This window comes from Trichomycterus rosablanca, chromosome 14 (genome assembly GCF_030014385.1).
Source record: "Trichomycterus rosablanca isolate fTriRos1 chromosome 14, fTriRos1.hap1, whole genome shotgun sequence".
NCBI classification, from domain to species: domain Eukaryota; kingdom Metazoa; phylum Chordata; class Actinopteri; order Siluriformes; family Trichomycteridae; genus Trichomycterus; species Trichomycterus rosablanca.
In genome coordinates, this window is record NC_086001.1 from 12,684,305 (window position 1) to 12,709,580 (window position 25,276).

The following is a 25,276-nucleotide window of genomic DNA, read 5'->3' on the forward strand; positions in this document are numbered from 1 at the left end:
TAACCCCCCTGGGGTTAAGTATTTGTTTTACCTGGCTGTAAGAATGAAAAATAGGCTTTTATTTTATCAGTGCAGACAGGATGAACCTGAAATTTTTCATGTTTTATCTGCTCAACTTCATTTCATTTATTAATAAACATCCTGCATTTCAGACCTGCAACACATTCCAAAAAGTTGTGATGGTAAAGCATTTACCACTTCGTAATGTACCCATTCTATCTCACAACTTTTAAAAGACGTTTTGGCACAGAGGAGACCAAGTGATTTAGTGTTTCAGGTGTTATTTTGTCTCATTCTTCCTGCAAACACGTCTTAAGATGTGCAACAGTACGTGTTTGTTGTCGTGTTTTTAGTTTCTACACACTTTTTGTTATTGCGGACAGGTCAGTTCTGCAAGCAGGCCAGTCCAGTACCCGTACCCTCTTCTTCAGAAGCCACGCCTTTGTAATGTGTGCAGCATGTGGTTTTGCATTGTCTTGTTGAAAAATGCATGAACATCCCTAGAAACGACGTCTTGAAGGCAGCACATGTTGCTCTAAGATCACAGTGTAAGGGCACTGACACAGCCCCATACCATGACAGACCCTGGCTTTTGGACTTGTTGCTGATAACAGTCTGGATGGTCCTTTCCGTCTTTGGTCCGGAGCACACGGTGTTCATTTTTTTTCAAAAAAGACCTGGAATGCTGATTCATCTGGCCACAATACACATTTCCACTGTGTGATGGTCCATCCTAGATGTCTCAGAGCCCAGAGAAGTCGATGCCACTTCTGGACATGGTTAACATAAGGCTTCTTTTTTTTGCACAGTAAAGTTTTAAGTGGCATTTGTGCATGTAACTCTGTATTGTATCGCTTGATAAAGGTTTGCAAAGTAATCCCTCACCCATGTTGTTATATCAGCTATTGTTGAGTGGCGGTTCTTGATGCAGTGCCGTCTGAGGAATTGGAGATCAGAGGTAATCAGCTTAGGTTTGCACCCTGGCCCTTTACACACTTAAATTCCTCCAGATTGCTTGAATGGTTTAATGATATTATGCACTGTAGAGGGAGAAATATGCAAATCCCTTCCAATCTTTCTTTGAGGTACATTGTTTTTCAATGTTTTATTTTGTCATGCATTTGTAAATAATCCTCTGCCATTCTTTGCTCCTCAAAGACTCATGAATTCTGCTTTTGTACCAAATTATGATTACAATCACCTGATGACATCACCAGTTTAAAATAATCTTATTACCGACCCTAAATTGCCCCCATCCCAACTTCTTTTGGAATGTGTTGCAGGCCTGAGATGCAGGAATGGAGGTATATTAATAAATGAAATGAAGTTGAGCAGATAACACATGAAATATCTCAGGTTCAAACTGTCTGCAATGAATTAAAAATCAAAGTAAAAGTAAAAAACTGCAGTTTTCTTCTTGCATTCTCTCAACTTTTTCTGATTTGGGGATGTACACAGAAATCAGTCCTTTGAAGAGCTCATACAATACTGTGTGTAAAGAGAATTTAGAAAAGAAAAAGTGTTTTCATCAACTGTTTTACTTTTGTGATGGAACAAAAGTTTGAACTTTGGAGTTCTCAGAAAAAGTGTTTGAAGTTTTTCAAGGTTGCACGTGCACATGAAGCTAAAAAAGAAACGTATCCAGACACACAAGGGCATCACCCCTGCCTGATCAGTTATAAATAAAGATTTTCTGAGACTACAGTGTCAGGTATGGAGATATCCCTGGAGAACCAGAGGCATTACAACCATAAGCAGAATGTTCGGCGGCACCACTGAAGCGACTAATCCCCATGTACGAAACCTGTAAATATTTCATTAACGAGAAAACCCATCCGTCCTTTACCTCTGTAGATCATGACTAAGGGATATTTTGTAGGATGCTCTGGCAATCTTTAAGGTTATGAGTAAGGCAGGGCAGGTGGGCAGAATTACTGATCGAGCGTGTGGAAGTTTCTCTGGATTGTTTCTGTGGATCCACGGCAGGATGCTAAATATGTAGACTGAATTAAGATTACTAAAAATATACACTACATGGCCAAAAGTATGTGGACATAGGGTTATCTATTTTAGCCACTTAACATATAGTCGTACAACCACCATAGAGGCGGCACAGTGGCTCAAAGGGTAGCACTGTCACCTCACAGCAAGAAGGTCCTGGGTTTGATTCCCAGGTGGGGCGGTCTGGGTCCTTTCTTTGTGGAGTTTGCATGTTCTCCTTGTGTCTGTGTGGGTTTCCTCCTGGAGCTCTGGTTTCCTCCCGCAGTCCAAAGACATGCAAGTGAGGTGAATTGGAGATACTAAATTGTCCATGTTTCATATTAAAGACTTAAACTGATGAATCTTGTGTAACCAGTCCTGTCATGAATGTAACCAGTGTGTGAAACATGACATTAAAATCCTAATAAAAAATTAATAAACAACCACCATAGACAAGGCTATAGGTTAAGTCATGCTAAGAAACATTTTTTCGATTTTTTTTTCGATTTTTTTTTCGATTTATATTTTTTGAAATATAGACAGTGTGTTAATGAAGAACATCTAGGCAGATGTAATGCTTTTTTGTTATATATTGGGTTTGTCTGAAAGGCTAGTGAGCTTCCCTGCTGCCTATAGCCTACCTGGGCAGCTGTACAAGCAAAGAAGATTCTAATAAGACATCGAACCCATAAGACAGAATAATTAGATGCACTATTTAAACAACGATTCTGCTTACTAAGCTAACACAGTTAGCCTCAGGCCATTCAAACCAATGGGCTGAGGCAGCACAACCCTTAACAGCCTAACCTTAACCTTAACATTAACAGCTATAATGCTATAATGTATGTGGAGCAGTCGAAAGGAATCATTCGTTCAGTTTGCTATTAAATCTTGGTCTGCGTGGAACTTTGATCACAAGCAAGTCCAAATCACATCACAGACTGTGAAAAGAGCCTTTTTCTGTGTAATATGCAGTTTGCTGTGAAATTCAAAATTTAAGGTTTGTGTTTAGCGATTTAACATTTTTAATTCGCGAAGCGTTTAAGTGCATTATGTTTACTGGTTAATTAACAAGTGTCTTTAGAGTTTGTTAAGTTTATAAAGTAATAAATTAAACTGTTCATTGACAAATTATCAGGAGCATAAAACTTTACTGGCTTGTTCTTTTGAGCACAGACTACAGAGAGATGATCACGTGTGTAGAGAAGCAAACTTTTACATTGACTATACAATCTCCAAGGGGACAAAATGCACTCAATACGTAAACACATACATCAAACATTGTCAGCACACTACACCACAGAAAGGTCTTGTACACTAGCAATTCTACAGCAATTCAGTTAGCAATCAGTTAAACAAAATGTCCAAGATGTTAAAATCTAAAGCAGCTAAAAACACGACTCAGCTAACTGAGATTGGAAAACTCCCAACCAAGTCTGTGGATGCAGAAGACTATTATTTTTGTATTTGAGACTGTTGATTATTAAGGTAGGCTGTGCTGTGCTTTGTAGCTTCCATTTATTCTATCATTTAATTTATGAGTGTAATTGAATGACTGCTGTGAAATGTGGCTCTTTTCTTCAACAATTTCTGAAATCTGTGATTTTTAAACAACAAGGTCCATGAAATTAAGCACATTTTCCCATGAATTTAGTAGGGCCCTAATTATAACTGAAAGCAAGTAAATAGCAGCAAAGTATGGTCAACTCATTATTATTGGCCATGGTCTTGTATGTGACGTGCAGTAAGGGCATTTGATGACTGGCGAACTCCTTGCTGACTGAGTTGGACCTCAGGCTAGCACACATGAAACCGTTGCTGCATCTCTATTTTTTTGCTTCCAGCGGATTCTTACACAGAGCTTAGCCACATACAGAGGACCAAGCACTCTGTTGCTTATTCTTGTTGTTCATGACGACACCAAAAATGAGAAAGTTGGCAATGATGTGATTTTACATCCGATTCTTAGACTGCTTCTCCACCTGTCCGTATATTCAAGGGCTTTTTAATTGAGCCAATATAGTGACTAAAATTGCTGCTAACTGGAAAACCTGTGGCCATTAAGTGATAATTGACATAATTCAAAAATTCTGAAGCACATTTTAATTTCTTAAATTATCACCACCTCATCTTTCTTTCTTCAGGAAGGATCTTAGATTCTGGTTTAGGTGACAATAAAAAGGAGAGTAGTGATAACTGACCTCATTGGATGGTTTATGGACGTTATTAATGGGACTCATTTGGATATAGCACTGCCCTCTAGTAGTCCGCCTCCAGATCATTCTCTTTAATCAATCAAATCCATGAGATGTTAAATGCACATTTCTATATGCTGAGTCCATAGATTCGGTGGATATTGATGCATTGCGTGCTCACAAACAATTTTGGAGTCTAGAGAAATATACAGTGCCTTTAAAAATCCTTAGGTTGTACAATTGAAATACAGGCTTTTAAATCTGCTTTTGCTAGAATAATCAAAAATGTTAAGTAGTAAATTTAAAGATATTTGAATAACATTATCCTACCAACTCAGTGAAGAAAATATGGACACTGCTCCTATTTTGCTGTATCATTTTACAAAATTAATTACAGAAAATACATTTTCTACTTTTTGACAGCTGTTTATTGAAAGACATTTTTCTATTTTATTATAATTGTGATGCTGCACAGTATGAAGTCCATAAAGTCATGACTTTGGTGTTGAGAAACTTCAGTGCCCTGCAGAGACCTTTTAATACACCTTTGATATATAGTGTTTGACCATTTAAACACCTTTAATATACAGTGAATATATACTGTATATATATATATATATATATATATATATATATATAGTGAGAGAGAGAGAGAGAAAAGCACTTTGAAGTTCTACAATTACTGACTGTAGTGCATCTATTTTTCTGCATGCTTTGTTAGCCCCCTTTCACCCTGTTCTTCAATGGTCAGGACCCCCACAGAACCACCACAGAGCAGGTATTATTTAGGTAGTGGATCATTCTCAGCACTGCAGTGACCGTGATGGTGTGTTAGTGTGTGTTGTGCTGGTATGAGTGGATCAGACACAGCAGCGCTGCTGGAGTTTTAAATACCGTGTCCACTCACTGTCCACTCTATTAGACACTCCTACCTAGTTGGTCCACCTTGTAGATGTAAAGTCAGAGACGATCGCTCATCTATTGCTGCTGTTTGAGTTGGTCATCTTCTAGACTGTCACCGTCACGGGGCGCTGTTGGATGGATATTTTTGATTCGTGGACTATTCTCAGTCCAGCATGGACAGTGACGTGTTTAAAAACTCCAGCAGCGCTGCGGTGTCTTATCCACTCATACCAGCACAGCACACACTAACACACCACCACCATGTCAGTGAAACAGAAACAGAGAAGATTGGACTACAGTAAGTAATTGTAGAACTACGAAGTGCTTCTATATGGTAAGTGGAGCTGATAAAATGCACAGTGAGTGTAGAAACAAGGAGGTGGTTTTAATGATATGGCTGTTCGGTGTATATATATACTGTATATAACACTGATTATCTCTTCATCACGGCACCTGTTAGTGGGTGGGATATATTCGACAGCAAGTGAACATTTTATCCTCAAAGTTGATGTTAGAAGCAGGAAAAATGGACAAGTGTAAGGATTTGAGTGAGTTTGACAAAAACCAAATTGTGATGGCTAGACGACTGGGTCAGAGCATCTCCAAAACTACAGCTGTTGTGGGGTGTTCCCGGTCTGCAGTGGTCCAAGGAAGGAACAGTGGTAAACATGTAACAGGGTCATGGACAGCCAAGGCTCATTGATGCACTCACAATGTTATGCCTGATTGGTGTATACATTATCCTATGTTTTACCTGACTTGACTGTGAAATTGAGTGCTCGATTATACAATAAACCTGCCTCGTCAAATTAAATCATCTATGTGGAAAAAAGGGTTAAGGGCCATATTTTTTTTTCCCAAGGCACTATAGGATGGAAACCAGCATGCACTGGCATTTTGCATTTAGATCTAGTGTACCATTGAACTGTGTCATTTTAAAGGGTCATTTATCAGGTTGTTCATTATGTAGCTGAACTGTTTCTGATCCTCCTACAAGAAATCGATGTTTGGTGAACTGCAGGGTGTGAGTAGATACTGAGTAGGTACTGTTACAGGAGATGCATTTTTTAGAACTTATCCTTTCCGGAATAATCCCACATACAGCAGTTGTTCCACGTGGTACAGGTTGTTTGAAGTAATAAACAGATGTCTGATGGGTAATTTATCATCTAAAACAAATGTAAATGAACGTTTTGGTGGCAGTCATTATTATGAGCATGCATATGCTTTTTCTTCTTAAATAAATGTGCCTGTGGCCTGTTTGTTTACCATTAAAATCCCTGTCTAGCATACAGTTCATGCTCACATATAAAAAGAGAATGTAAATTACCCATTACATTTATGTTCTGAACACTATGAGTTATTTTATTTCATTTTATTTCATTTTATTTTATTTTATTTAGTGAAGCACCGGCGTCTACCGAATGTCAGCATGTCTAGCAGGGTTATGTAGCAATTCCAGGCTGGCAGTCCCATCACAGAGTCATTCCAGCTAACCAGTAATTCATCTCCTGCTTGTTTTACACCACTATTCAGTTTAAAGAGAGTACAAGATGGAGATCATTTCCTCACCTTCAGCTCGTGCCTGTCACCGAATCTCGGCAGTGATGTTAATCACGACGACACACTTTCTCTCACGTTCTGTTCAGAACTTTGTGTAACTTTTTACACTGGATGGATTTTTAAGCTGGACGGCATAGCAAGTGATTTTTTATCCTAAGTGACTAAAATTGTGACTGAATTCTTGCTTATGCAAGTTTATTGTGGGTTCTGTATATCTATGCTGGTCTAAAGTATACATACAGCCACAAAAACACAGGTCTGCATCTGTAACTTGAAAGTTTTTGGAATCAGTTCTGAATGAATCATAATTGACTGTAAAGACACATCTGATGATAAACAATTAAATAATAAAGTTCACCAGACCTAGTTTAAGTTGGATTGGTACTGACGAGTGGCTTCTGTCTGGCCACTCTACCATACAGGCCTGATTGGTGGAGTGCTGCAGAAATGTTTGTCCTTCTGGAAGGTTGTCCTCTCTCCACAGAGCAACGCTGGAGCTCTGTCAGAGTGACCATCGGGTTCTTGGTCACCTTCCTGACTAAGGCCCTTCTACCCAGATCGCTCAGATTGGCCGGGCGTCCAGCTCTAGGAAGAGTCCTGGCGGTTCCAAACTTCTTCCATTTACGGATGATGGAGGCCACTGTTCTCATTGGGACCTCCAATGCTGCAGAAATGTTTCTGTATCCTTCCCCAGATCTGTGCCTCGATACAATCCTGTCTCGGAGGTCTACAGACAATTCCTTGGACTTCATGGCTTGGTTTGTGCTCTGACATGCACTGTCTACTATGGGACCTTATATAAACAGGTGTGTGCCTTTCCAAATCATGTCCAATCAACTGAACTTACCACAGGTGGACTCCAATCCAAGTTGTAGAAACATCTGAAGGATGATCAGTGGAAACAAGATGCACCTGAGCTCACTTTTTAGTGTCATGGCAAAGGCTGTAAATACTTATGTAATAAGGCTGTAACATAACAAAATGTGGAAAAAGTGAAGTGCTGTGAATACTTTCCGGATGCACTGTGGTTCATTCCAATTGTTAGTGTTTAATCCGGATCAACACCAACTCGGGAGGGACATGATGAAGCATGCATACTCTTTATGGAAGAAAAATTTCTGTGTTACTCGTTTGGTCTACTTGAAGAGGAAAAGTCTCGCTCCTGCACTCCCTTTAAATCCAGGTGACTTGATTCATTGGTAGCTATTACCAGACATTAAGTAAGGGACAGTCAACTGCACACACGTTAAACAGAGTTTAATTTTGGATGGATGGATAAATGGATGGATGGTAAATGGATGGATGGCTGGCTGGGTGGGTGGGTGGATGGATGGATGGGTGGGTGGATGGATGGATGGATGGAGATATATACACTGGAAGGCCTCAGTGTAAGTGTTGACCTCAAAGTTAAAAGTGTAATATTGTCTAAAATGCCTTTGTGTGGTGTAGAACTAGCATAATCTTGTACAGAAGAGTTGTAGTTCAAACCATAAACCATAAACTACTCTGTGAGAGAGTAGAATGTGATTTGATTATTCCTGGATTCAGTCCAGTGTCTGTATGCTAAGTCTTTGGGATCTTAGGTTTGTGTGCAGCTACTCAGCCATGGAATTTATAAAGCTGTTGACGCACAATTTCTCGTGCTGAAGTTGTTTCCGGAGGCAATTTGCTGCTCTATAGTAAGTGGGAATGGGCTGAGCTGTTATTGATCCTAGACGCTCCTATTCCATGGAAGTAGCACTTATAGTTGACCAAGACAAATCTAACAGGGCAGAAATTTTACAATTCGACTCGTGGAAAAGGTGTCATCCTGTGGCTAGTGACCTGTCACTGAACTCAATAGCTCACATCCCACTGCCTCTGTTATTGTCTTTAGAGATTGCTTGAGTGTTTGCAAGATTTTATACAACTATTAGCCAGACTGTGTACTGTTTATACACCGATCAGCCATAACATTAAAACCAGCTTACCATATAGAAGCTCTTTGTAGTTCTACAGTTACTGACCATCTGTTTCTCTACATACCTTTTTAGCCTGCTTTCACCCTGTTCTTCAGTGGTCAGGACCCCCACAGGACCACCACTCAACACTGCAGTGACACTGACATGGTGGTGGTGTGTTAGTGTGTGTTGTGCTGGTATGAGTGGATCAGACACAGCAACGCTGCTGGAGTTTTTAAATACCGTGTCCACTCACTGTCCACTCTATTAGATACTCCTACCTAGCTGGTCCACCTTGTAGATGTAAAGTCAGAGACGGTCGCTCATCTATTGCTGCTGTTTGAGTTGGTCATCTTCTAGACCTTCATCAGTGGTCACAGGACGCTGCCCACGGAGTGCTGTTGGCTGGATATTTTTGGTTGGTGGACTATTCTCAGTCCAGCAGTGACAGTGAGATGTTTAAAAACTCCATCAGCATTTTTGTGTCTGATCCACTCATACCAGCACAACACACACTAACACACCACCACCATGTCATTGTCACTGCAGTGCTGAGAATGATCCACCACCCAAATAATACTTGCTCTAGTGGTCCTACGAGAGTCCTGACCATTGAAGAACAGCATGCAAGGGGGTTAACAAAGCATGCAGAGAAATAGATGGACTACAGTCAGTAATTGTAGAACTACAAAGTGCTTCTATATGGTAAGTGGAACTGACAAGGAGGTGGTTTTAATGTTATGGCTGATCGGTGTACAGTATATATGCTCATTTAGCCACAAAAAGGGGCAACTTAACATTAATGCCTATTTTTAAAAGGAAACTCCAAATAGTTCATGATCAGGTGTCCTAATATTTTGGCTGTATAGTTGCTATATAGTTATTTGTTCATTTTCTTAGTACAAAGCCCAGAGATAAAAATATCAATTTATTTTATACTAGTTTTCTGACCTGTAGAAATGTGCAGTAGTTGGTATTCATATATTGATCTGACTTGCAGATTACTCTGAAGAAAGTTCTGTCTTGTTACTGTCTCACACTCGGGTAGAAGCAGGAGAACCGGAACAATATAAGAAATGTAGAAATGCAATAACGTAAGCGAAATGGAGGAGATGGTTTAAAAAAATATGGGTATTTTCACTTCTGACTCATGCAGAGAGAGCCGGATGAGAGCGCAGCAAAAACAACCAGACAAAACAATAGGTGTGAACCAGAATCCAGCTTGGCTAAAAATAGCCTTCAGCCGGATTGTTGGGCTCGGGGGAGGCCTGAGTGTGCTGGTGAAACGAGCAGAAATGAACAGAAACGGAGGAGAACAGCAGGAGGGGAACCGAGGAGGTTGGAGGGCCGGGGAAAATACAGAATTGATTAGCTCTGCATTTGCTGTAGATTTCTAAAAGATCTGCAGTAGATCTGTGGTGGCCAGAATTCTGACGCAGAGTTTACGTTTAAATCTAGGCAGAATGAAATGAAAAGGCCTCTGTTTTATTATTCTGCACCACAGCCTGTAGTGATCTGAGTATTTCAGGAGGGACTGAAGGCTTTTACGTAGCAGCGTAGTAAAAAATCACACCTCACTACTTGTTGTTTGTTCATAAGTGAAGAATTGTTTGCAGAGAAACGTTTGGGTCTCTTGATATTTTCTTTGTTTGTGGTAGTGACGATGACACAATGTACCTCTAAAAACATCTCTCAATTTCATTGTCCCTTTATTTAACTACTGTTATTACATCCTCAAACGTGGAACATGCTATTTTTCCTTTGTTACATTTACCACTGTAAATAAATAGTACTTTAAGGGATTTAAGGGTACAGTTTATGCATTTTCTCCCCTTTTTCTCCCTCTTAGAGCGTCCAACTCCCCGATTGCGTCATGCTTTCTCTCCACCAATGCAGATCCCCGCTCTGATTGAGGAGAACGAAGCTAACCCACGCCCCCTCACACACATGTGCAGCAGCCGTATGCATCTCGTCACCTACACTTTGACGAGTGCAGTGCAGCTCAGCACTGTGTACGGAGAGACACACCCTGACAGCACTCTTTTCCCGTCTCTGTGCTGGTGCCATCGATCATCCAGCAGAGGTCGTAATTGCATCAGTTATGAAAGAGAGACCCTATCCGGCTTAATCCCGCCCCTGTCTGAACAACAGGCCAATCGTCGTTCGTGTGGCCGCTCAGCCCAGCCGGCAGGCAGAGCTGATACTCTATACGATGTATTCGAGATCCCAGCTCTGGTTCCAGGGTGTGTTTTTACCGCTGCGCCACTTAAGCGGCCACAGTTAGCAATTTTAGCACAAAATAGCTGAAGCTAGCTGTTATACCCCAAAACACATGAATGTCCTATGCCTAGGCTAGTGTCAGGGAGAAGAGTTCTGTATAACCTGGCCAAAAAAGACATAAAGAAACTACAATTGCAGAACCCTGACCTTAGCCCCACTAAACACCTTAAATTTGAGCACTCAGGTCAGGGTTCTGCAATTGTAGTTTCTTTATGTCTTTATGCACATATGATAAACAGTTGTGTGCAGCTGAGAACTGGTCAAAATAGATGTTTAATTTTAATGGCGCATTATTTTAATTTTAATGGCGCAACTGTATTAGGTTTGGTTTTTGGCCGAACGCGTCTGTACCTTCCTAAATATGAATTTATAGAATAATCTATATTATTTCATTTAACAGTTCTCAGTTGCATATTAGAATTGTTCCAAAGATGGACTGAGTTCCATTACCTGTTACCAGGTGTTGATAGATGTATCTTTGGTCAGCTTTACCTTGTTAAGTAAAGTGTTTAGAATTGTATTTATTTTTTAATGTGGCTGTTTACATGCTGTTTTGTGTATTTATGTTGCACATGTACTGCAGAAAAGCATCATTCCTTCAGGGATTAATATAGTCTTATCTCTTATTATAACGGTTACATGTATGAAACATGGCAGCCTGGTTCTTCTGACAAGCCTCTGGGTTTAATCAGATCCTGTTCTGCATAACACCACCTGCTTCCACTAACGAGCTCTCATTTCAGTAAAAAAAAACGCCTGTGTAATTAGTGATATTAGGCATGGTGCTACATGGATAAAACCTGAGGTTAAAATTAACTGTAGAGCTACTAGCAGCTGCGGTAGACTGTTTCCAAAATTAGTAGCCAATCGGTACTTTCTCTAGCCAAAATGTTGCCATTCCAGTTCTAACTTACATAAAAAATCAAAGTGTCTTTTTTATTTATTTATTTAACAATTTTTTCCCACTTTTTTGCGTCCTCTATACTGATTCGACCCTTCACCGCTGACTGAGCACGCCTCTCAACTGACATACGCCCCCTCCGGCACATACAGTCAGTACAGACCGCATTTTTCACCTGCACGAGTCGACTTCATACACCAATGGGCACTGTGTACGGAGGGCCACACCCCCATCAGCATTAATCCTCAGCCCTGTGCAGGCACCATCAGTCAGCCAGCAGGGGCCGCAGTTGCACCAGTTATGAGGACCTATGATCCGACTTTTGACCCCTAACCCTCAACAACAGCCAATCGTTGTTCATGCTGCCACCCAGCCCAGTCGGAAGGCAGAGCTGAGATTCGATACGATCTATTCGAAACCCCAACTCTGGTGCACTAGCGTACTTAACCGTTGCGCCACCTGAGCGGCAAAATCGAAGCATCTTGATGAATCTTTTGGAATATTGAGTTTATGCAGTGACATACAGTGGTACATTTTCATTTATTTTTAAACTATGAGACAGTCTACTGGGTTAACCTTTTAATGGTCTCCTCAAACACTTGGGTAAAATAAGCTGTATTTAAATAATCTTGTTTGGGCTGTATCTACTTCTTGGTTGACATGGCTTAAAATATTGGTAGATGGTTTTAAGAAAACAGCCGCTCTAACCTATATGTCAACTTGAAGCTGGAAGCTGAAAAAATCATCCATGATCCAAGTTGCTTCATTTTTGGGATCATCTTCGTCTTCCACTGCTGGAGACTCCGGTCTTGTATGAAGTTGACATTCATAGATTTTTTTTGTTGTTATTTAATCAGTATGATGTTTTACATTTTAATTCGGTTGATGAATCTACCTGGTGCCTGACCTTAATATCTCCTTCTCAAACTTTTCAAACAATTTTAAAATCTTACAGGTTTGGCTGTGCTACAACAGGAAAGCAGAAAATCATTACAGTATACAATATACACAAGCAAATCATTCTGACATCTAAAAGAGAAGAAAGTCGCAGCCATGAAAGGCAGGGAACAATACACCCGAACGCGAGGCTGGAGGCAATATCAGACAAATAGAAGCAAAATAGATTTGAATTACCTTGTATCAATGTGCTTTTGAAAATGTAGGCATGCTAGATGAGAAAATGGCCATTTCTAGGAAAAGTCTTGAAAAGAGGCGGTTTTGACTGCAGTCAGTTGATTGGTGCTTTGCATCTGTAGGTATAAGTAGGTCAGACAGCGGTCATGTCATGAGGCGTGCCGGCTTATAGTGTTAATTGTTGGTTAGTTTGTTATACACCGATCAGCCATAACATTAACACCACCTTGTTTCTACACTCACTGTCCATTTTATCAGCTCCACTTATCATATAGAAGCACGTTGTAGTTCTACAATTACTGACTGTAGTCCATCTGTTTCTCTACATGCTCTGTTAGCCCTCTTTCATGCTGTTCTTTAATGGTCAGGACCCCCACAGAGCAGATATTATTTAGGTGGTGGATCATTCTCAGCACTGCAGTGACACTGACATTGTGGTGGTGTGTTAGTGTGTGTTGTGCTGGTATGAGTGGATCAGACACAGCAGCACTAATGGAGTTTTTAAACGCCCCACTGTCACTGCTGGACTGAGAACAGTCCACCAACAAAAAATATCCAGCCAACAGCGCCCTGTGGGCAGCGTCCTGTGACCACTGATGAAGGTCTAGAAGATGACCAACTCAAACAGCAGCAACAGATGAGCGATCGTCTCTGACTTTACATCTACAAGGTGGACCAACTAGGTAGGAGTGTCTAATAGAGTGGACAGTGAGTGGACACGGTATTTAAAAACTCCAGCAGCACTGCTGTGTCTGAGCCACTCATACCAGCACAACACACACTAACACACCACCACCATGTCAGTGTCACTGCAGTGCTGAGAATGATCCACCACCTAAATAATACCTGCTCTGTGGTGGTCCTGACCATTGAAGAACAGGGTGAAAGCAGGTTAAAAAAGTATGTAGAGAAACAGATGGACTACAGTCAGTAATTGTAGAACTACAAAGTGCTTCTGTATGGTAAGTGGAGCTGATAAAATGGACAGTGAGTGTAGAAACAAGGCGGTGGTTTTAAAATTATGGCTGATCCGTGTATCAGGAGGTGCAGTGGTCTGTTACTCTAGCTGAGTATCATTGAGATCCAGGTTCAAAGCTCAGCTGTGCTATCAGCCATCAGGGTGCCTACACAGACATGATTGGCTTTGTCTTAAGAGTAGGGATGGCCAAAGCCTTGCAATGGATTGATGCCTTGTCTAGGGTATTCTTGCCTTTCACCCACTGTGACCTTAACCTGAAAAAAGCAGTTCATAAAAATGAAATGCAATGTGACTTTTGGAGGTTTATGAGGTTAAATTGTCAAACAATGGACGTCTTGTTTTTGGCAGCTGATAGCTAAAATTATAGACAAATAATCCATCTGACTAAAGGGTTAATTGTTCTGATTTAGCACAGATGGAGGACTAATTGTAGTCAAGACAACAATTTTTCTGTCCTTAGATTTGATGACTTTTAAAATTCCAGCATTTTTCTGCATTTTTTCTTGATTAAAACCCAAACACATTCCTCTTTGGTCCAGCTGTGCACTTTCTAGATGAGAAATGATTTGGAAATGACCTCTACTGCAGGCATGTGTTGATGTCCTGCTGTTGCGGCGCCGTGTGCAAAACTAGGTCCAGAGCAGTGCAGAGAGCCAGCAGGACCATCCTATTAATCAAAATCCAAGCTCCAGAATTACGCTCTGACCAATATACAGCTCGACGTTTGAGTGGTTTATTATCAGAACTGATCTGGCCATTTCAAAGAAACCTGGCAGACATATTTGGAATTTTTTTTTTAAGGGGATTTTGATCAGTGCTATACTTACCACTGTGGGCAGGGTCGTGGAGTGGGTAGTGCTGCCTCCATACAGCTAGAGAGGCCTGGGTTTATTTCCATCATCTGGCTTGTATTGAGTTCTGTTCTTTCTGTGTGGAGTGTCTATGTGCGTTTCCTCCGGTTGCCCCGTTTTCCTTCTTCAAGCCTGAAAACATGAAGCAGGTCAATTAAAGCTACTAAAAATGGATCTGTGTGTGTGTGTGTGTGTGTGTGTGTGTGTGTACTCGTGATAGACTCACGTCCGGTGTATTTTCTGCCTTTTGCCCAATGAAGACCCACCATTCATTTACCAGGATGAATGGATTAATGCTTTTATTGTACTGAATCAAATAGAATCCTTTAGCAGCATTTTGATCATAAATAATCATTATCAACAGTCAACAGCTGATTGGTTGAAATGCAATAATTGCTTGAACTTGATGATTTCCCTTTATTTTAAAACTGTTCGATGATGCGTGCTGCCCCAAAAGTTGCAATAAATTGCCACCAGTGTTCTAAATTAACCAATGAGTTTTATTATGTTGATATTTATTAAGGCACTAATTAACTAAAGCACTCTTGCCTCAAGGTCCTGGGTTCTCCCCGTGTCTGCATGGGTTTCCTCCGGGAGCTCCGGTTTCCTCCCACAGTCCAAAAACATGCAGTCAGGTTAATTGGAGACACTGAATTGCCCTATAGGTGAATGGGTGTGTACGTGTGTGTGTCTGCCCTGCGATGGACTGGCACCCCGTCCAGGGTGTTACTGTGTGCCTTGTGCCCATTGAAAAGCTGGGATAGCCCCCCCGCGACACTAATTGGATACGCGGTTAAGAAAGTAAGTAAGTGAGTGAGTGATGTTTATTACGGCACGGCACGGTGGCTCACGGTGGCTAGGTAGCACTGTCGCCTCACAGCAAGAAGGTCCTGGGTTCGATCTCCAGGTGGGGCGGTCTGGGTCCTTTCAGTCTGCTTAAACACAGATAGGGTCTGTCTGAAAACCCTGTGAGCTCTCTACATAGATGCATGTTCCATCATCCTACACGCTCCCGAGAAGAAGTCCGTCTTAATTCTTTGATACCTTAAAATGCTGCCTACTGAGGTGCCTTATTTTGCAGCTATGATCTTACTGAATAACGAGGAAGAATCCGATGCTTCCTTAGCAGTGAAGGCAATCCCAGCATTCAGTGCGGCACAACTTTTCTCATTGAAAATGACAAATATGGTGGACGAATGGAGCAGCTTTTGAAATGTAAATAAATGCTCACTGATTTTAATTTGTATAAAGGTGTACAAGTGTCATTTATTTGCAAATTCGGGCTTGTCAGTGATAGTTTAACCATTTTCGGTACACAGAGGAAGATGTTAGCTGGCATGCTAGCGGGTTGTGCCACCTCAGCTCATTGGTTCAGTGCGTCTAAATAACCTGCCTTATGAGTCGATTATAAGGTAGGCAGTGGGCAACAAGGCAGCTCACTAGGTTTTCAGACAGACCCACAGTGAATCCGAAAACTCTCTTTGATCTTTCAGTAATAATGCAATCATAATACCGTCTCGGTGGACACAGCTTGCTCTCGCTTGCCCCGTGATAGACTAAAGCACGTAATCGATAAGTTTTCCTCACTTCCTCTGATGGATAGTGAAGGGCGTAAAGAGCGCTCCAGTAAAACGAGGATGCCCACGCCAAATGTAAACCACAGGTGTGGGTGAGAATCCGGTCTATCGATAACCAACGCAAGGAGGATTTAATAAGAACAAAGTCACACACAGGCTGACACTCCCGACTGACTGAGTGGTGAAAAGAAATCAGTCGCCTACACACTAATCCAACAGCATATGCCTATTCTTTACACAATTTATTCTTCTCCACAGTGTTATACCACCCCCCCCCCCCCCCCACACACACACACACACACTGCTGCGCTCTCTCTCTAATTTACATGCATTGTTGCACGGTGTTACAGTTACACATGCGAGTGACAGCTGGGAAAAGTCAGTTTCTCCTTGTTGTTGTTCCATGTTGTTCTGTTTGTACTTGCTGAAACAAACCTATGGCCAGACTTCAGAAACTGATGCTGGGTTGCCATGGAAACTGCCCGTTCAAAAATAGACCAGGATTGGAAATGGACCACATGGGGTGGAATTGTGTATCAATGATGGGACTATAAATGTATGCTGATATCCCGGATCCTTCTGTATGAACTGGACATTCTGCCAAAAAAACTATGTTTCACACTTGTTCCAGTTGTTGTTAGTACACAAAAAAGTGGCTTTAGGTGCCTTCATGATCTGCAGTCGGTTAACAATGCAAAAACACAGTAGCTATTTCAGAATGTTTTTATTAAATTATGTTAATAAAGTGATACTTGTTGTATGGACTCAATTCAATTTCAACTAGATTTTGGTTGTGTCTAATTTTTTAGGCAAAAAGAAACTAACTGAAGGTTTTTAAAAGCACTTATATTTTATTTTTGTATTTATTTTTTAATAACGCTTGGGTGGCGCTGTAATAAACACGCTAGCACACCAAAGTTGACATCTCAGTCTCCCAAGTTCGAATACTAATGACAAAACTCTGATTATGGACTCAATTAAATTAGCTCGTCCAATTTGCACCGTGCTTCCTCTCTGCCTATGCCGAACCCTGCCCTGACCGAGGAGATCGAAGCTAACCCACATTCCCTCCGACATATGAGCAGCAAGTCGTATGCATTTTTGCCACCCACACATATACGAGTGTTGTGCCACCTAGCGTTGCATAGGGAGAGACACACCCTATGAGCACTCCTTCCTCATCTCTGTGCAGGCACCTCAAATCAGCCGGCAGAGGTCGTAACTGCACCATTCTGACAGAGAGGGACCCACATCCACAGCCAAATGTTGTTCATATTGCCACTCAGCCTCAAGCCGATACGACATACTCGAGATCCAGCTCTGGTTGCAGCGTGTGTTTTTACCGCTGCACCACCTGAGCGGCAATGGTTGTGTCTCATTTTTGAGGCAAAAAAAAACATATTAAGCTAAGTAAAGGTTTTTAAAAAGCAATTTTTATTTATTATATGCATGCATATATTTATTTTATTTTTTATTTATTTATTTTCTTAAATAAAACTCTTGGGTGGTGTAGCAATAAACACGCTAGCACACCAGAGCTGACGTCTCACAAGTTTGTACCCCAGCTTTGCAACCGCCAGGCTGGGTGCCTACACAGACACTGACTGGCTCATCTAAGGGAGGGTTTGCTAGAAGTTCCTCATGACTGCTGTGTAACTGGTGCATGACTCTCTGGGTGCTATATGGATCTCCATATGAACCCGTACACGTGTTGAAAGGGGCGTGTGTTATTCACAGCTTTCCTCGGTCAGAAGTGGAGGTTAGCTGCAGAAGAGGAAGATAATTGCAATTGGGTAATTGGATATGACTAGATTGGGAGGAAAATTGGGAGCAAATACATAATAAATACAAACAAATACAAAAAAAAAAAGTTCCAGGATCTACGAGAAGTTTTGCTAATTTTTCCCTCTTTTCACTCTCTATTAGAAACACCTACACAGAGCAGCCAGTGCACCTTCTGCATCTGTTGAGAGATGGAAGGAAATTAAAGTATTCGGAAGGAAACCGCACAGACAGAAAAACACTCGTGAACTTTTCCCAGTGACAAAGATAAGGACTGAACCCATGTTGCTGTGAGACTTCCATATCTCCAGCTGTGCCACCGTGATGCCTGGACAAAATAAGTAAGTGCTCAGTTTCTACCTAGTTCTTTATTAGCTGTAAAATCCTTTTTGGGTTCCTTTTTAGTAGAGTAAACAACATTTACAAATTTAGTAATATGATGGTCAGTGACAACATTTGAATTTACAGTACATTTAATAATCTTTATGATTAATTTATTAAAAGCCTAGCATGTCAAAATATACCATAGTAACTATGTTATGTATCCAACTAAAAAACACAGCTAAGAATCTGACTTAACAGCAGGTCAAGCGACTTGCCAGCACTGTTATTTCGCAGAGGTCAGGTCACTGAAAGCCAGCAAGATTTTAGTACATGTGGGTCTGTTGTTTTAGCCAAATATTTTAAGTATTTAATAATTATGATTGGGTAGATGTTAGCGCACAACTGACAGGCTTAATTACGCCGACTTTGCTTTAGTCAGAGATAGAATTTCTGAAAATATCCTGGATCATGTATACACCGACCAGGCATAACATTATGACCACTAAGAGATGAAGTGAATAACACTGATTATCTCTTCATCACGGCACCTGGTAGTGGGTGGGATATATTAGGCAGTAAGTGAACATTTTATCCTCAAAGTTGATGTTAGAAGCAGGAAAAATGATCAAGCGTGAAGATTTGAGCGAGTTTGATAAGGGCCAAATTGTGATGGCTAGACGACTGGATCAGGCCCCACCTCGCGACTTACAGGAGTTAAAGGATCTGCTGCTAACATCTTGGTGCCAGATACCACAGCACACCTTCAGGGGTCTAGTGGCATTCATGCCTCGATGGGTCAGGGCTGTTTTGGCAGCAAAAGGGGGACCAACACAACAACAGAACAGTAGTTTAGTAATTGTCCTCTAGCTGGTGCACGCCTCTCTGTTTACATAAATGATAGGCTTTATTTTGCCAGGAGTCTCGCTTTGTTCTTGTCTTCTTCTCTTGTATTTGTGCTTAATTTTTGCAAGTTCTAGCACTTAGTTTTGGCTCCAAAAGTAAAAGAGGGTGCATGTAGCTATTGCCGAGAAGTAAGAACCTATTACGAAAGTGCAAAGCGGAGTTCCTGTGGCTTGCGTATGTGAAGAATATGGTGTGAAGAAACAGACAGTGAGTGATATACAAAGGTCTAAAGAAAAACTAATATGCAGTGTAGAAAATGTAGTGTTGAAAACAGTAAAGATAATAAAGAAATGGTACATACCCATAAGCACATGGAAGTTTTGTGGACCTTAGTGTTGTGTTCTGTTTTGGACAATTGCATTTTACGGACCAGTGTAAATTGAGCTTCCTTTGTATATTAACATGGTATAAAGTTTCCGTTCTGGTCTATGGGGACAGTGGTAGCCTAGTGGGTAGAGCTTTAAGCTATCAATCAAGAGGTTGAGAGTTCGAATCCTGGCTCTGCCATGCTGCTACTGTTGGGCCCTTGAGCAAGGCCCCTGACCCTCTCTGCTCCAGGGGCGCCATACAATGGCTGACCCTGCGCTCTGACCCCAGCTTCCAAACAAGCTGGGATATGTAAAAACGGAATGTATATGCATTCTATTCTATTCTATTCTATTCTATTCTATTCTATTCACTGGCAGTGGGAGACAGGCAGGTGTTGGTGGGAGGGTAAGGTTCTGGTGGCTTTTTGTATTTACCTGCACCCTGATTAAAGTGAGGTTTGTGAGTGCAGGCCCTGTCTCTGATTGTTTCCACATTTTGCACTGTGCTCATCATTTCATGAAAACAAGGTCAGGTACAACTAAAATATCTTGTACCAATGTACACCAGACGTACACCAGACGTACACCAATGTTGTCTTTGTCTTTGCTTACTTAATTAAAAAAATTAAGTATTAAGTAAAAGTCATGAGGTAGTGAAAGAAGTGGGAACAACACTGAGAATAGGCTATAAAGGTCAAAGAAGTTAAATGTATAAAGAAGGTACCACATGCTGCCTGTAATGAAGCATTTTCTCTCACTGTATCAGGGTAAAACATGCTGAGTCCCAGATATTATACTGTTGACTAATTAGTGCACTATTTTACTTCATCATTATGGTTACGTTTACTATCTTGAGCATGATATATTACTAAACGAAGTGCCGACTGAGACAAAGCTATGGCGTCAAAATAGGGCCAAAAGATTTGTATTGAGTTTTGAGAACCAATAAGCAGATTTTGAGTCCACTTTGTATTTTACATTCATAAATAGTCCTTTTTCTCAAAGTGCGCTTTTTCTCAATCACGCTTCTCTCAGTCTCACTGTCAGTTTAAAAAGTTTCTCGCTTCCACTTTTTTTTGTACTCCTTGTTATTTACGCTTTTCTCAGCCTTTCTCTCAGCTCAAAATTTTTCTCCAGTAAGAGTTTTGGCTCTGTTTTTATTGGTGGGTGGGATCTTGTCAGTCATTGGCTGCTGGAGATAAGCCCCGCTCACTGAGTACCTTAAATCTTGAATGCCTGACTACCAAGTGTCTTTAAAGCAAATACTTGATATACATTTTTGGTTTGTTGGCATTCCTTATTGGTCCCATTTTTTTTGTAGGTCATTTCCATCTCTCTTCCAGAGGCAGAGAGTAGCTGGCAAGCGGCGATTTACAGTCGCCTCTAAAGTTTGCAAGATCACAAAGTTGTCAAAACCCTTTCCTTATAACTTCTGCTTGCTAAATAAAAAATTCAGACAACACCCCATATCCTTCAGAGGAGTTGGAACTATTTTAGGCTGGATTAGGGAGACGAAAGATTGTCTGTAGGATGTCAAAATAGGGTTCTGGCGGGGCTTATTTCCAGCAGCCAATAAGTGACGAGATCCCGCCCACCCGTCAAAACAGAGCCAAAACTCTTACTGGAGAAAAATTTTGAGCTGAGAGAAAGGCTGAGAAAAGCGTAAATGAGTGGAGTACAAAAAAAGTGGAAGCGAGAAACTTTTTAAACTGAAAGCCAGACTGAGAGAAGCGTGATTGAGAAAAAGCGCAGCGAAAAGCGACAAACAGACTATTTATAAATGTAAAATACAAAGTAGACTCAAAATCTGCTTTCTGGATCTCAAAATCTGCTTTCTGAATCTCAAAATCTGCTTTCTGGATCTCAAAATCTGCTTTCTGGAGCTCAAAATTTGCTTTTTGGTTCTCAAAATCTGCTTTTTGGTTCTCAAAATTTGCTTTTTGGTTCTCAAAATTTGCTTTTTGGTTCTTAAAATCTGCTTTTTGGTTCTCAAAATCTGCTTTTTGGTTCTCAATACTTTTGGCCTTATTTTGACGCCATACACAGCCTTGCCTTCCTCCCCTACCACACACGCCTGCATGCTACAACAGCACGGCTCCTATCTACTGGTCTGAAACATGTAGCTCATTATGATGCACAAAATACTGAAATTAAGCCCAGTTCATTTGTGCAGCTGAATTGTTTCAATCCACAAACAATTATTAGATGTAATTATTGTAATTATTAGATGTAAATGAGCTTGTAGTTGGGAATGGGGGGAAAAAACATTACACAATGTATTTAATTAAATTCAGAACAAAGAAAATTTACAGATAACTGAATTCTGGGGTTTTTTTCCCCAATTGGTGAACCAGCTAGGACTCCTTATTGCTAGCTGGAACAATAACCCAGCACACAATATACTTTTTTTTATCAGCAGTAAGGTTACACTAAGGAAAGACAACAAGTACACATGCCTGAAACCATAAAATAAGCTCTTACACAAGACAACACAAGAACAGTTTTAACCTACCTTGCAGCCATGAAAATATAAATATAAATGGACAAAAATATAAAGACAAGATACAACCCCAAATCAGAAAAAGTTGGGACAGCCTGGACAATGCAAATTATAAAAGAACACAGAGTTTCTTACATTTACTTTGACTTTTATTTGATTGCAGACAGGATGAACCTGAGATATTTTTTACTCATTTCAGGTCTGCAAGACCAAAAAAAGTTGGGACAGTAAAGCATTTACCACTTTGTAATGTTGCCATTCCTTTACACCACACTTAAAAGATGGAGACCAAGTGATTTAGTGTTTCAGCTTTTATTCTTCCTGCAAACACATCTTAAGATGTGCAACAGTACGGGGTCGTCGTTTTCGCATTTTCCGGTAAAAAAATTTCCACACATTCTCTGGGGACAGGTCAGGACTGCAGGCAGGCCAGTCCAGTACCCGTACCCTCTTCTTCAGCAGCCACGCCTTTGTAATGTGTGCAGCATGTGGTTTTACATTGTCTTGTTGAAAAATGCTGGACGTCCCTGGAAAAGATGACGTCTTGAAGGCAGCACATGTTGCTCTAAGATCTCAATGTACTTTTCTGCATTAATGCTGCCATCACAGAAGTGTAAATGACCTTTGCCAAGGGCACTGACACAGCCCCATACCATGACACACCCTGGCTTTTGGACTTGCTGATAACAGTCTGGATGGTCCTGTTCGTCTTTGGTCCATTTTTTCCAAAAAAGACCTGAAATGCTGATTCATCTGACCACAATACACGTTTTCACTGTGTGATGGTCCATCCTAGATGCCTCCGAGCCCAGAGAAGTCGACACCGCTTCTGGACATGGTTAACATAAGGCTTCTTTTTTGCACAGTAAAGTTTTAAGTGGCATTTGTGTAACTCTGTATTGTAGTGATTGATAAAGGTTTGGCAAAGTAATCCCTCACCCATGTGGTTATATCAACTATTGTTGAGTGGCGGTTCTTGATGCAGTGCCGTCTGAGGGATGAAAGATCACGGGCACTCAGCTTAAGCTTGCGCCCTTGGCCTTACAAACTGAAATTCCTCCTGATTCCTTGAATGGTTTAATGATATTATGCACTGTAGAGGGAGAAATATGCAAATCCTTTCCAATCTTTCTTTGAGGTAAATTGTTTTTAAACATGTCAATAATTTTCTCACGTATTTGTTGACAAACTGGAGATCCTCTGATCATCTTTGCTCAACAAAGACTCAACCTTTCCTGGATGTTGCTTTTGTACCAAACCATGATTACAATCACCTGTTAACATCACCTGTTTGGAATCACATCATTATTTAGTTTTTTTGCCTCATTATTAGCCCTAAATTGCCCCCGTCCCAACTTTTTTTGGAATGTGTTGCAGGTCTGAAATGCAGGAATGGATGTTTATTAACAAATGAAATAAAGTTGAGCAGATAAAACATGAAATATCTCAGGTTCAAACTGTCTGCAATCGAATAAAAGTCAAAGTAAATGTAAGAAACACTGTGTTTTTATTTTATTAGCATTTTCTATACTGTCCCAACTTTTTCTGATTTGGGGTTGTAAAATAAACAGACAGAAACATAATACCTATGTTTGCCATTAAATGACACGTGTTAAACATGGCATTAAAACCCAAATAAATAAATATATATCAGCAATAAGGCATAACTTACACAGTTCCTTTCTATACGTTTTAGCTGTGATGCAGTTGGTACTGCACAGCAAAATCAATCTTGGATTTTACCTTTACCTTTGATCAATTTCTGCTAGGTTTTACTAGTCTGTTTTGCAGTGTTTGTGTGGGTAGGTCCATGCAATCTGGTTTACTCCCACACTCTAAAAACATGCAGATATAGAATGGGCTAGTTTTACTTGCCTTGGAGGTAAGTGAATGGATAAACGTGTGTGTGTGTGTGTGTGTGTGTGTATGTAGGCTCCTTTTAAGTAGAGTAAACAAAACATTTACAAATTTGGCTGCATCCTAAACCAAATACCACTGTAATTAATAGTTATAACTGTGTAGCTTGTAGTTAACCTAACAGGTATACACCGATTAGGCATAACATTATGACCACCTTTGTAATATTGTGTTGGTCCCCCTTTTGCTGCCAAAACAGCGCTGACCCGTCAAGGCATGGACTAAAAATGTGCTGTGGTATCTGGCACCAAGGTGGGGCCTCCATGGATCGGACTTGTTTGTCCAGCACATCCCTACAGATGCTCGATTGGATTGAGATCTGGGGATTTTGGAGTCCAAGTCAACACCTCAAACTCATTGTTGTGCTCCTCAAACAATTCTTGAAGCATTTTAGCCTCGTGGCAGGGCGCATTATCCTGCTGAAAGAGGCCACAGCCATCAGGGAATACCGTTTTCATGAAAGGGTGTTCATGGTCTGCAACAATGCTTAGGTAGGTGGTACGTCCACATGGTCAAAGTAACATCCACATGGATGGCAGGACAGCATGGGCGCTTTGACTGGTCTGCGATGCACTGTGTATTCTGACACCTTTCTATCAGAACCAGCATTAACTTCTTCAGCAGTTTGAGCTACAGTAGCTCGTCTGTTGGATTGGACCACACTGGCCAGTCTTTGCTCCCCACGTGCATCAATGAGCCTTGGCCGCCCATGACCACTGCAGACCAGGAAAACCCCACAAGAGCTGCGGTTTTATGTAGTCTGGTTCTTTTCCACATCCTGAAAACATGCAGATAAAGGATTGGCTACTCTTACTTGCCCCTGAGGGTAGGTGAATGGGTAAAGGTGTGTGTGTTATGCCGGGGTGTATTCCAGGTGGCACCATATCCACTGACCCTAACCAAGTGATTATTCTTTGCTTCCATGCTGTGAAAAAAGTAGTAAGTTTTCAGTTTTCTCCTGGAAAACAGTAAGGATAAATCAGATTCTCCTAGGACACATGGGTATATATGCACCCCTTACCTCGATCAAAATCCAAGTGCACATGTGACTTTTAGCCTGTGTTGTGTTTTGCATCTTGGCCATGACTGCTATGACACGGCCTCACAAAGTGCTTGTGTCTGGCTGCCCAATTATAAGTGATTGGCAGGTGAAGAACAGCTCTGTGTTGTGCTGAAGCTCCAGGCTGTTTACTTACTACCCAGAGTTCTCCATCACACTTCTAACTAGAGATAGAAAAA

The 25,276-nt window shown here is 40.9% G+C and overlaps 1 long non-coding RNA gene across 2 annotated transcripts in view; it reads left to right on the forward strand.

Moving 5' to 3' along the window:
* The window catches only part of LOC134326762 (uncharacterized), a 235,532-nt gene that overhangs the window by 180,406 nt on the left and 29,850 nt on the right, over nt 1–25,276 (forward strand). For both annotated transcript variants that reach the window (XR_010014577.1, XR_010014578.1), the window contains exon 6: nt 18,230–18,426. This is a non-coding gene — a long non-coding RNA (uncharacterized LOC134326762). The remainder of the gene's footprint in view (nt 1–18,229; nt 18,427–25,276) is intronic.